Consider the following 12,894-nt stretch of genomic DNA (forward strand, 5'->3'; position numbering starts at 1 on the left):
AGCCTGCTACCCTGCCCATGTGACTGAGTGACCACCAATGAACACTCTGCCCAGGAATCGGGCTAAAAGGCGACTGCTCCCCGGCAGTGAGGCGCTCGGCGATCGGCGATCGGGCAAAGTGAAGCTTCAACCCCGAGAACTCGGCGCGCACCTGTTGGGGCAAAAAATAAACAATAATTATGAATAAACCGTAGTTCCCTCTACAAAACTTACAGTAGGTACGATGATGTGGAGATGCCGGTGATGGACTGCGGTTGACAATTTTACAACACCAAGTTATAGTCCAGCAAATTTATTTGAAATTTACAAGCTTTCGGAGGCTTCCTCCTTCCTCAGGTAAATGTTCGCCCACCAGCGAACAAAAGCTCTCTGTTTTTAATATAACGGGTCATTTGCTGGCTTTCTCTGCCTTCCGGATGTTTCTGCCTCTCGGTTTTTTTTGTTGAATGTATATTCGGGGGCTCTGTAGGTAACACCTCTCTGTCTGAACACGGTGATTGCCTTGGCAACGGGCAGTTGCAAAGAATGTCTGTAATCACCATGTATTGTTCTGTGATTTATAAATCCGTAGGCTTCGAGGAGTTCCTGGCATTACCTGAGGAAGGAGGAAGCCTCCGAAAGCTTGTAAATTTCAAATAAAATCGTTGGACTATAACTTGGTGTTGTAAAATTGTTTACAGTAGGTACAGCAGAGAAACAGGCCATTCGGCCCACGCTGGTGTTTATGATCCATGAGCCTCCTCCCTCCCTACTTCATCTAACCCTATCGGCATATCCTTCTAGTCCTTTCTCCCTCATGTAACTAGTGGGGTGCCGCAGGGATCAGGGCTCAGTGCTGGGGCCTCAACTATTTACAATATATATCAATGACTTGGATGAAGGAACAGAGTGTCTTGTGGCCAAATTTGCTGATGATACAAAGATAGGTGGAAAAGCAAGTTGCGATGAGGACAAAGTGTCTGCAAAGGGATATTGACAGGTTAAGCGAATGGGCAAAAATTTGGCAGATGGAATAAAATGTGGGAAAATGTGAAGTCACCGACTTTGGGAGGAAAAATAAAAAAGCAAAATATTATTTGAATGGAGAAATATTATAAAAATGCTGCGGTACAGAGAGATCTGGGTGTCCTCGTACATGAAACACAAAAAGTCAACATACAGGTGCAGCAGGTAATCCGGAAGGCAAACGGAATATTGGCCTTTATTTCTAGGGGGCTGGAGTATAAAAGCAGGAAAGTTATGCTACAACTGTACAGGGTGCTGGTGAGACCACACCTGGAGTACTGCGTACAGTTCTGGTGCCCTTATTTAAGGAAGGATATAGTTGCATTGGAGGCAGTTCAGAGAAGGTTCACTCGGTTGATTCCGGGTATGGAAGGGTTGTCTTATGAGGAAAGATTGAACAGGTTGGGTCTACACTCATTGGAGTTTAGAAGAATGAGGTTATCCTCTTGCTCTTGCTCTTAATGTATTTATAAAACATCCTTGGGTTTTCTTTGATTTTACCTGCTAATATTTTTTCATGCCCTCTCTTTGCTTTCCTAATCTCCTTTTTAAACTTTACCCATGCACTTTGTATACTCGTCTAAGCTTTCCGTAGTATTGAGTTCCCGGTGTCTATCATAGGCTTTCTTTTTCTGCCCTATCTTACCCTGAATGCTTCATCCAGGGGCTTTGATTTGGCAGCCTCTCCCTTTTTCTTTGTAGGAGCATGTTTACCCTGAACCCCTTGAATCACCCCTTTGAATGTCTCCCACTGCTCTGACACTGATTTACCTTGAAGCAGCTGTTTCCAGTTTACTTTTGCTAAATTACTTCTCAGTTTAGTAAAATTGGCCTTTCCCCAATTGAAAACTTTAACTCCTGCTCTGTCTTTGTCCTTTTCCATAACTATGCTAAAGCTAACTGTATTATGATCACTACCACCAAAATGCTCTCCCACTGCTACATCTTCCACCTGCCCCTCTTCATTTCCGAGAACTAAATCCAGAACTCCGCCCCCCTCTCGTTGGGCTTGCTATATACTAGCTAAAAAACATTTCCTGTATGCAATTTAAAAATTCTGCATCCTCTATACCATTCACACTGTTTGTATCCCAGTTAATATTAGAGTAGTTGAAATCCCCTACTATAACTGCGCTATTGTTTTTGCAAATGGTAGTGAGTTCCACATTCTCACCACTCTCTGGGTAAAGAAGTTTCTCCTGAATTCCCTATTGGATTTATTAGTGACTATCTTAGATTTATGGCTCCTAGTTCTGGTCTCCCCACAAGTGAAAACATTTTCTCTACATCTACCATAGAACCATAGAAAAGATACAGCACAGAAGGGGGCCATTCGACCCATCCTGACCACGCCGGCTCAAAGAACAACCAGGTGCCCATTCTAATCCCACCTTCCAGCACCCAGTCCGTTACCCTGCAGCTTACAGCACTTTAGGTGCAGGTCCAGGTACTTTTTAAGAAGAGTTGAGAATCGCTGCCTCTACCACCAATTTGGGCAGCGAATTCCATACACCCACCACCCTCTGGGTAAAAAAGTTTCTCCTCATGTCCCCTCTAATCCTTCCGCCAATCAGCTTCCCTTCCCTATCTTTCCTGAACACCTTGTATTCTGGAATATTTAGTACCCAATCTTGCCCTTTTTTGAGCCAATTCTTTTCTCTTTACCTCTCCACGGCCCCTCTTTCCTGTCGTCATACCTCCTTTCATTTTTCCCCTCGGGTACTCTGCCCCCACAAATCCCTACCCCAACCCTTCAGCACTCCTCGACCTTCCTACTCTTCTGCCACCGTCCCAGGTTTCATTCCCTCTTAGATAAGCCTACAGCTTCCCTCTGTGCCTCTGTCAGCATCCCCCGACGAGCCTACTGAGGCACTCGTCGCTGCCTCCTTACAAGCAGCAACCCTAACTGCCCCATTCTCTCTCACTGACTTTCCCACCCAGCGTGCCCGTTAGGGGCTAATCTTGCCAAACTCCTTCCCGTCCCACTCACCCCTCCCAACGCTGACCCTGCGGACTCTGCCAGTGGATCAGCTAAACTCACCTCTCTCCGCATCTCCCTCCAGAATGTCCATTCACTTGTGAACAAGGCCCTTGCCATCCATGAGCTTATTGTGGATGATTGCAGTGACACCAAGGCTTTGATGGAAACCTGGCTTATGGGTGATGACACCTTCCCCTTTAATGAAGCCTCCCCGCCTGGCGATATCTTCCACCACTTCCCCGCCGTGGTGACGGTGTGGCTCTTATCACCAAATTACACTCCAGTCTGTCCCACTACTCCTCTGGCACCTTCTCTTCCTTTGAGCATCTCACCTTGTTCCACCCCTCCTTTAAAATCCTCATTCTCTACCACCCACCCAAGCACCACGCTAAGAATCTCAGAGATATCTTCACTGCTTTCCTCCCTCAGTCTCCGCACTGAGCGACTTCTCATCCTCGGTGATTTCAACCTTCATCTCAACTCATCATGCTCTCTCTCCTCTGAGTTCACTGCCCTCCTATCCTCCCTTAATCTCTCCCTCCACATAACCTCCCCTACCCATATTCACGGCCACCCCTTCGACCTTGCCATCTCACGTGGCCTCTCTACTCCCATCGTGTCAATCACGGATAAGGCCATCTCTGATCACTTCCTTGTATCCCTTTCCACCCACATCCCCCTTCCCCCTCCCAACCCCGCTTCCTTCTGTGTCTGCCCCTGGAAAAAACTCTTCCCCCAGGTCACTTACAACAGCACTTTCAAATTCCCAACTGTTTAGCCTTTGGCCCTCCGTTCACCACGACAATTCTGCAGCTACCAATCTGTTCAATAGCACTCTCACCTTTGATGCCCTTGTCCCCATTAAAACCATTGCTCTCTCTTACCCTGGTCGTTCCCTCTGGTATGGCCCTCATCTTCGCTCCCTTAAGTCCAACGGACATAAGAAATAGGAGCAGGAGTCGGCCATTTGGCCCCTCGAGCCTGCTCCGCCATTCAATAAGATCATGGCTGATCTTCGACCTCAACTCCACTTTCCAGCCCAATCCCCACATCCTTTGATTCCTGTAGAGTCCAAAAATCTATCTATCTCAGCCTTGAATATACTCAACAACTCAAAATCCCACAGCCTTCTGGGGTAGAGAATTCCAAAGATTCACAACCCTCCGAGTGAAGACATTCTTCCTCATCTCAGTCTTAAATGGCCGACCCCTTATCCTGAGACGATGCCCCTTGTTCAGGGGGAAAACTCTCCAATGGCTGGAGTCATACCTAGCACAAAGGAAGATGGTAGTGGTTGTTGGAGGCCAATCATCTCAGCCCCAGGACATTGCTGCAGGAGTTCCTCAGGGCAGTGTCCTAGGCCCAACCATCTTCAGCTACTTCATCAATGACCTTCCCTCCATCATAAGGTTAGAAATGGGGATGTTCGCTGATGATTGCACAGTGTTCAGTTCCATTCGCAACCCCTCAAATAATGAAGCAGTCCGAGCCCGCATGCAGCAAGCCCTGGACAACATCCAGGCTTGGGCTCATAAGTGGCAAGTAACATTCGCGCCAGACAAGTGCCAGGCAATAACCATCTCCAACAAGAGAGAATCTAACCACCTCCCCATGACATTCAACTGCATTACCATCGCCGAATCCCCCACCATCAACATCCTGGGGGTCACCATTGACCAGAAACTTAACTGGACCAGCCATATAAATACTGTGGCTACGAGAGCAGGTCAGAGGCTGGGTATTCTGCAGCGAGTGACTCACCTCTGGACTCCCCAAAGCCTTTCCACCATCTAAAAGGCACAAGTCAGGAGAGCGATGGAATACTCTCCACTTGCCTGGATGAGTACAGCTCCAACAACACTCAAGAAGCTTGACACCATCCAAGATAAAGCAGCCCACTTGATTGGCACCCCATCCACCACCCTAAACATTCACTCCCTTCACCACCGGCGCACTGTGGCTGCAGTGTGCACCATCCACAGGATGCACTGCAGCAACTCGCCAAGGCTTCTTCGACAGCACCTCCCAAACCCGCAACCTCTACCACCTGGAAGGACAAGAGCAGCAGGCACATGGGAACACCACCTGCACATTCCCCTCCAAGTCACACACCATCCCGACTTGGAAATATATCGCCGTTCCTTCATCGTCGATGGGTCAAATTCCGGGAACTCCCTTCCTAACAGCACTGTGGGAGAACCGTCACCACACGGACTGCAGCGGTTCAAGAAGGCAGCTCACCACCACCTTCTCAAGGGCAATTAGGGATGGGCAATCGGTACTCGAGGTGAGGTCTCACTAAAACCCTGTACAATTGTAGTAAGACTTACATAGGAACAGGAGTAGGCCATTCAGCCCCTCATGCCTGCTCCACCATTTGATAAGATCATGGCTGATCTGTGTTCTAGCTCCATATACCTGCCTTTGGCCCATATTCCTTAATGCCTTTGGTTGCCAAAAAGCTATCTATCTCATATTTAAATTTAGCATTTGAGCTAGTATCAATTGCCGTTTGCAGAAGAGAGTTCCAAACTTCTACCACCCTTTGTGTGTAGAAATGTTTTCTAGTCTCGCTCCTGAAAGGTCTGGCTCTAATTTTTAGACTGTGCCCCCTACTCCTAGAATCCCCAACCAGCGGAAATAGTTTATCTCTATCCACCCTATCCGTTCCCCTTAATATCTTATAAACTTCCATCAGATCACCCCTTAACCTTTGAAACTCCAGAGAATACAACCCCAATTTGTGTAATCTCTCCTCATAACTTAACCCTTGAAGTCCGGGTATCATTCTAGTAAACCTATGCTGCACTCTCTCCAAGGCCAATATGTCCTTCCGAAGGTGCGGTGCCCAGAACTGCTCACAGTACTCCAGGTGCGGTCTAACCAGGGTTTTGTATAGCTGCAGCATAACTTCTGCCCCCTTGTACTCCAGTCCTCCAGATATAAAGGCCAGCATTCCATTAGCCTTATTGATTATTTTCTGCGCCTTTTCATGACACTTCAATGATCTATGTACCTGAACCCCTAAGTCCCTTTGGACATCCACTGTCTTTAACGTTTTACCATTTAGAAAGTACCCTGTTCTATCCTTTTTTGATCCAAAGTGGATGACCTCACATTTGTCTACATTGAATTCCATTTGCCATAATTTTGCCCATTCACCTAATCTATCAATATCCCTTTGTAATTTTATGTTTTCATCTACACTGCTTACAATGCCACCAATCTTTGTGTCATTGGCAAACTTAGATATGAGACTTTCTATGCCTTCATCTAAGTCGTTAATAAATATTGTGAAGTGAGGCCCCAAGACAGATCCCTACGGGACTCCACTAGTCACATCCTGCCAATGTGAGTACTTACCCATTATCCCTACTCTCTGTCGCCTTTTGCTCAGCCAACTTCCTAACCAAGTCCGTACTTCTCCCTCGATTCCATGGGCTTCTAACTTAGCTAACAGTCTCTTATGTGGGACCTTATCAAATGCCTTCTGGAAGTCCATATAAATAACATCCACTGACATTCCCCTGCCCACTACATTAGTCACCTCTTCAAAAAATTCAATCAGGTTTGTCAGGCACGACCTACCTTTCACAAATCCATGCTGGCTCTCCCTGATTAACTGAAAATTCTCGAGGTGTTCGGTCACCCTATCCTTAATTATAGACTCCAGCAATTTCCCCACAACAGATGTTAGGCTAACTGGTCTATAATTCCCTGGTTTCCCTCTCTCTCCTTTCTTAGAAAGCGGAGTGACAAGTGCAATTTTCCAATCCAGAGGGACAGTTCCTGAATCTAGAGAACTTTGAAAGATTATAGTTAGGGCATCTGCAATGTGCTCACCTACTTCCTTTAAAACCCTGGGATGGAAACCATCTGGTCTTGGGGATTTGTCACGCTTTCGTGCTATTATTTTCTTCATTACTGTTGCTTTACTTATATTAATTTTATCAATATTAGTTTTCTTGGGATTTCCGGCATGCTATCCTCTTTTTCTACTGTAAATACTGACGCACAGTAATTATTCAACATGTCCGCCAATTCCCCATTGTCATTGACAAAATCCCCACTTTCAGTTTTTAAGTGGCCAACACTGCTCCTGACCACCCTCTTTTTCCTAATATAACTATAAAAGTTCTTTGTATTGGTTTTGATATCCCTTGCAAGTTTCTTTTCATACTCTGTTGCTCTTCCTTACTGTTGTACTCCAACCCCCTTCCAATAATGGCCAACTTGCCATTTGCCTTCCTAATTGCTTGCTGTATCTGCATGCTAACTTTTTGTGTTCCTCGTACGAGGTCACCCAAATCGTTCTGAACACCAACATTTAATAGTTTCTCATCATGTAAAAAATATTCTGTTTTTCTATTCTTTCTACCAAAGTGAACAACCTCACATTTCCCCACATTATACTCCATCTGCCACCTTCTTGCCCACTCATTTAACCTGTCTATATCCCTTTGCACACTCTGTGTCCTCCTCACAGTTTACTTTCCCACCTAGCTTTGTATCATCAGCAAACTTGGATACATTACACTCGGTCCCTTCACCTAAATCATTAATATAGATTGTAAATAGCTGAGGCCCAAGCACTGATCCTTGTGGCACCCCACTGGTTACAGCCTGCAAACCTGAGAATGACCCGTTTATCCCTACACACTGTTTTCTGTCTGTTAACCAATCCTCTATTCATGCTAATATATCACCCCCAACCCCATGAGCCCTTATCTTGAGGAACAACCTTTTATGTGGCACCTTATCGAATGCGTTTTGAAAATCCAAATATACTACATCCACTGGTTCTCCTTTACCTACCTACTAGTTACATCCTCAAAAAACTCCAGTAGATTTGTCAAACACGATTTCCCTTTCATAAAACCATGTTGACTCTGCCTAGTCATATTATGACTTTTTTTTTTAAGTGTCCTGTTACCACTTCCTTAATAATGGATTCCAGCATTTTCCCGACGACTGATGTCAGATTAACTGGTCTGTAGTTCCCTGTTTTCTCTCTCCCTCCTTTCTTGAATAGTGGGGTTACATTTGCTACCTTCCAATCCGCTGGGACTGTTGAAGACTCTAGGGAATTTTGGAAGATCATAACCAATGCATCCACTTTCTCTGCAGCCACCGCTTTTAGAACCCTCGGATGTAGGTCATCAGGTCCAGGAGATTCATCGGATTTTAGTCCCATTAGTTTCTCAAGTACTTTTTCTCTACTGATATTAATTACTTTAAGTTCCTCACTCTCATTAGCCTCTTGGTTCCCCACCCGTCTGGGATGCAGACTTGAATGTTTGTAGCAGACAACTGGTTTAGCCATTCATCACCAGATCTGGCTGGACCACATAAAGCACTTTCGGGGCCTACTCTCCTCTGCCAAAACTGCTCACTATTCCAGGCTCACCATGGAATGCAAAAGTAACCCCCGGCTTCTCCTCTTCAATACAAACTATCTTAAACCCCTTTCCCCTGCTCCCTCCACCCTCATCTCCAACGAAAAATGCGAGAAGCTCCTGGACTTCTTTGTCACTAAGATTGAGACCATCCATTCAGCAGCCTTTGCCGCTTTCTTCCCTTCCCCTAGCCCACCGAGCCAACATCCCCCATGGTTCGCCCTTCCCTAGCAGTGCAGAAAGAGTGCAGAAAAGATTTACTAGGATGCTACCGGGACTTGATGGCTTGACTTATAGGGAGAGGTTGGATAAACTGAGACTTTTTTTCCTGGAGAGTAGGAGGTTTTGGGGTGATCTTATAGAAGTCTATAAAATAATGAGGGGCATAGATAAGGTAAATAGTCAAAATCTTTTCCCAAAGGTAGGGGAGTCTATAACGAGGGGGCATAGATTTAAGGTGAGAGGGGGGAGATACAAAAGGGCCCAGAGGGGCAATTTTTTCACTCAAAGAGTGGTGAGTGTCTGGAACAAGCTGCTAGAGGCAGTAGTAGAGGCGGGTACAATTTTGTCTTTTAAAAAGCATTTGGACAGTTACATGGGTAAGATGGGTATAGAGGGATATGGGCCAAGTGCAGGCAATTGGGACTAGCTTAGTGGTATAAACTGGGCGACATGGACATGTTGGGCCGAAGGGCCTGTTTCCATGTTGTAAACTTCTATGATTCTAGCCCTGAACTTGCATCTTTCTCCAGTTTCTCTATCTCTCCTCTTGCCCTCTCCGAGCTCATCTTGACTATGAGAACCCACCTCCTGCTCCCTCGACAGAAGCCGGGGGTTACTTTTGCATTCCATGGTGAGCCTGGAATAGTGAGCAGTTTTGGCAGAGGACAGTAGGCCTGAACGTGCTTTGTGGTCCAGCCAGATCTGGCGACGAATGGCTAAACCAGTTGTCCGCTGAACTCCCAACTTCCCCTTCTGGCCCCCATGTGAGCTGATATTGTTAACTGTCCCCCTGCCCTTCAAATCTGCCATCATCACACCCCTCCTCAAAAAACCCACACCTGACCCCTCTGTCCTTGCAAACTACTGCCCCATCTCCAACCTCCCTTTACTCTCCAAAGTCCTTAAATGTATTGTCACTTCCCAAATCAGTGCCCATTTTTCCCACAACTCCATATTTGAATCCCTCCAATCAGGTTTCCGCCCCAGTCACAGCACAAACGGCCCTTATCAAAGTCACAAATGACATCCTGTGTGACTTTGATGATGGTAAACTATCCCTCCTCATCCTTCTCAATCTGTCTGCAGCCTTTGACACGGTTTGACCACACCATCCTCCTCCAACGCCTCTCCTCCTTCGTCCAGTCGAGTGGGACTGCGCTCGCCAGGTTCCATTCTTATCTATCCAGTCGTAGCCAAAGAATCACTGCAATGGCTTCTGTTCCCACTCCCGCACCGTTACATCTGGAGTCCCCAAGGATCTATCCTTGGCCCGCTCCTATTTCTCATCTACATGATGCCCCTCGGCGACATCATCCGAAAACACGTCAGATTCCACATGTACGCTGACGACACCCAGCTCTACCTCACAACCACCTGCCTCAGTCTCTCCACTATCTCTCATTTGTCACTTTGCTTGACCGACATCTAGTACTGGATGAGCAAAGATTTCCTCCGATTAAATATTGGGACGACCGAAGCCATTGTCTTTGGTCTCCGCCGCAAATCCCGTTCTCTAGCCACCGACTCCATCCCCCTCCCTGGCCACTGTCTGAGGCTGAACCAGACCGTTCACAACCTGGGAGTCCTATTTGACCCTGAGATGAGCTTCCAACCACGTATCCTCTCCATCACCAAGATCGCCTACTCCCACCTCGGTAACATCGCCCACTCCGCCCCTGCCTCAGCTCATCTGCTGCTGAAATCCTCATCCATGCCTTTGTTACCTCCAGACTGGACTATTCCAATGCTCTCCTGACTGGCCTTCCATCTTCCACCCTCCATAACCTTGAGCTCATCCAAAACAATGCTGCCCGTATTCTAACACACACCAAGTCCCGTTCTCGCTGACCTACATTGGCTCCCGGTCCGGAAACACCTCAATTTTAAAATTCTCCTCCTGGTTTTCAAATCCTGTCATGGCCTCGCCCCTCCCTATCTCTATAACCTCCTCCAGCCCTACAACCCTCCGAGATCTCTGCGCTCCTCCAATTCTTGCCTCTTGCGCTTTCCTGATTTTAATCGCTCCACCGCTGGCGGCCATGCCTCCAGATGCCTAGGCCCTAAGCTCTGGAATTCCCTCCCTAAACCTCTCCGCCTCTCTCTCCTCCTTTAAGACGCTCCTTAAAACCGACCTCTTTGACCTGTCCAAATATCTCGTGGCTCGGTGTCAAATTTTGTCTGATAACACTCCTGTGAAGCTTATTACGTTAAAGGTGCTATATAAATGCAAGTTGTTGTTGTTGCTGTATAAAACCTTAAATAAGACCTCAGTGAGAGTACTGTGTGCAGTACTGGGCCCCACTCTATAGGAAGGATACTGAAGCTTTAGAGAGGGGACAGCACAGATTCACTAGGATGCTGCCTGGAATGAGGAAATAGAAGTAAGGAGAAAGACACGAGAAATTTGGGCTTTTTTTTCATTAGAACAACATAGATTACAGGGCGATATGATATACGTGTTTAAAATTTAGAAAGGATGGGACAGGGTAGATAGAAGCAGCTATCAATGGAGTCTGGTTTCAACAGAGTCTATAATTGGGAATTTGGCGAGTGAGGGGATTCAGTGCAATAAGGGGTGAGGTGGATTTGATAGTCAGCGGAGTGGAGGGGGGCGCGCCGAGGGCCGGGAGGGGGCGCGCCGAGGGCCGGGAGTGGGCGCGCCGAGGGCCGGGAGGGGGCGCGCCGAGGGCCGGGAGGGGGGCGCGCCGAGGGCCGGGAGGGGGCGCGCCGAGGGCCGGGAGGGGGCGCGCCGAGGGCCGGGAGGGGGCGCGCCGAGGGCCGGGAGGGGGCGCGCCGAGGGCCGGCAGGGGGCGCGCCGAGGGCCGGCAGGGGGCGCGCCGAGGGCCGGAGGGGGCGCGCCGAGGGCCGGGAGGGGGCGCGCCGAGGGCCGGGAGGGGGCGCGCCGAGGGCCGGCAGGGGGCGCGCCGAGGGCCGGCAGGGGGCGCGCCGAGGGCCGGGAGGGGGCGCGCCGAGGGCCGGGGAGGGGGCGCGCCGAGGGCCGGGAGGGGGCGCGCCGAGGGCCGGGAGGGGGCGCGCCGAGGGCCGGGAGGGGGCGCGCCGAGGGCCGGGAGGGGGCGCGCCGAGGGCCGGGAGGGGGCGCGCCGAGGGCCGGGAGGGGGCGCGCCGAGGGCCGGGAGGGGGCGCGCCGAGGGCCGGGAGGGGGCGCGCCGAGGGCCGGGAGGGGGGGGGCCGAGGGCCGGGAGGGGGGGGGCCGAGGGCCGGGAGGGGGGGGGCCGAGGGCCGGGAGGGGGGGGGGCCGAGGGCCGGGAGGGGGGGGGCCGAGGGCCGGGAGGGGGGGGGGGCCGAGGGCCGGGAGGGGGGGGGCCGAGGGCCGGGAGTCCGAGGGCGGGAGGGGGGGGTCCGAGGGCCGGGAGGCCGAGGGCCTGGAGGGGGGGGGCCGAGGGCCGGGAGGGGGGGGGGCCGAGGGCGGGAGGGGGGGCCGGGAGGGGGGGGGGGGGGCCGAGGGCCGGGAGGGGGGGGGCCGAGGGCCGGGAGGGGGGGGGGCCGAGGGCCGGGAGGGGGGGGGGGCCGAGGGCCGGGAGGGGGGGGGGCCGAGGGCCGGGAGGGGGGGGGGGCCGAGGGCCGGGAGGGGGGGGGGCCGAGGGCCGGGAGGGGGGGGGGCCGAGGGCCGGGAGGGGGGGGGGCCGAGGGCCGGGAGGGGGGGGGGCCGAGGGCCGGGAGGGGGGGGGGGGCCGAGGGCCGGGAGGGGGGGGGGGCCGAGGGCCGGGAGGGGGGGGGGGCCGAGGGCCGGGAGGGGGGGGGGCCGAGGGCCGGGAGGGGGGGGGGGCCGAGGGCCGGGAGGGGGGGGGGGCCGAGGGCCGGGAGGGGGGGGGCCGAGGGCCGGGAGGGGGGGGGCCGAGGGCCGGGAGGGGGGGGGGCCGAGGGCCGGGAGGGGGGGGGGGCCGAGGGCCGGTCACAGCAACAACAAAACAAAACTGTAGTGTGACATCACAGGTAAGGCAGGTAGGTGATTGGTGGTGAGTATTTCTTCTATTTTCTTCTTTCTTCGGTCTGTGGGCTAAATAACATAGCAGAAAACTAAATTTTTTTTAAAAACTAAAACTTAATTTAATAATAATTTAATTAGGTCAGTACTTGGTTCAACCTAAAAATAATTTGATTGGCATTGAAGTAATCAATAAATAAAATAATTATGACAGGGCAGGAGATGTGTTGCAGCTGCAATATGTGGGAGATAACGGACAGTTTTGTACCGGGGCGACTACATCTGCGGGAAGTGTCTGCAGCTCGAGGAACTTCGGCTCCGAGTTGAGGGGCTGGAGTCCGAGC

This window comes from Heptranchias perlo, unplaced genomic scaffold, assembly GCF_035084215.1.
Source record: "Heptranchias perlo isolate sHepPer1 unplaced genomic scaffold, sHepPer1.hap1 HAP1_SCAFFOLD_1352, whole genome shotgun sequence".
NCBI lineage: Eukaryota > Metazoa > Chordata > Chondrichthyes > Hexanchiformes > Hexanchidae > Heptranchias > Heptranchias perlo.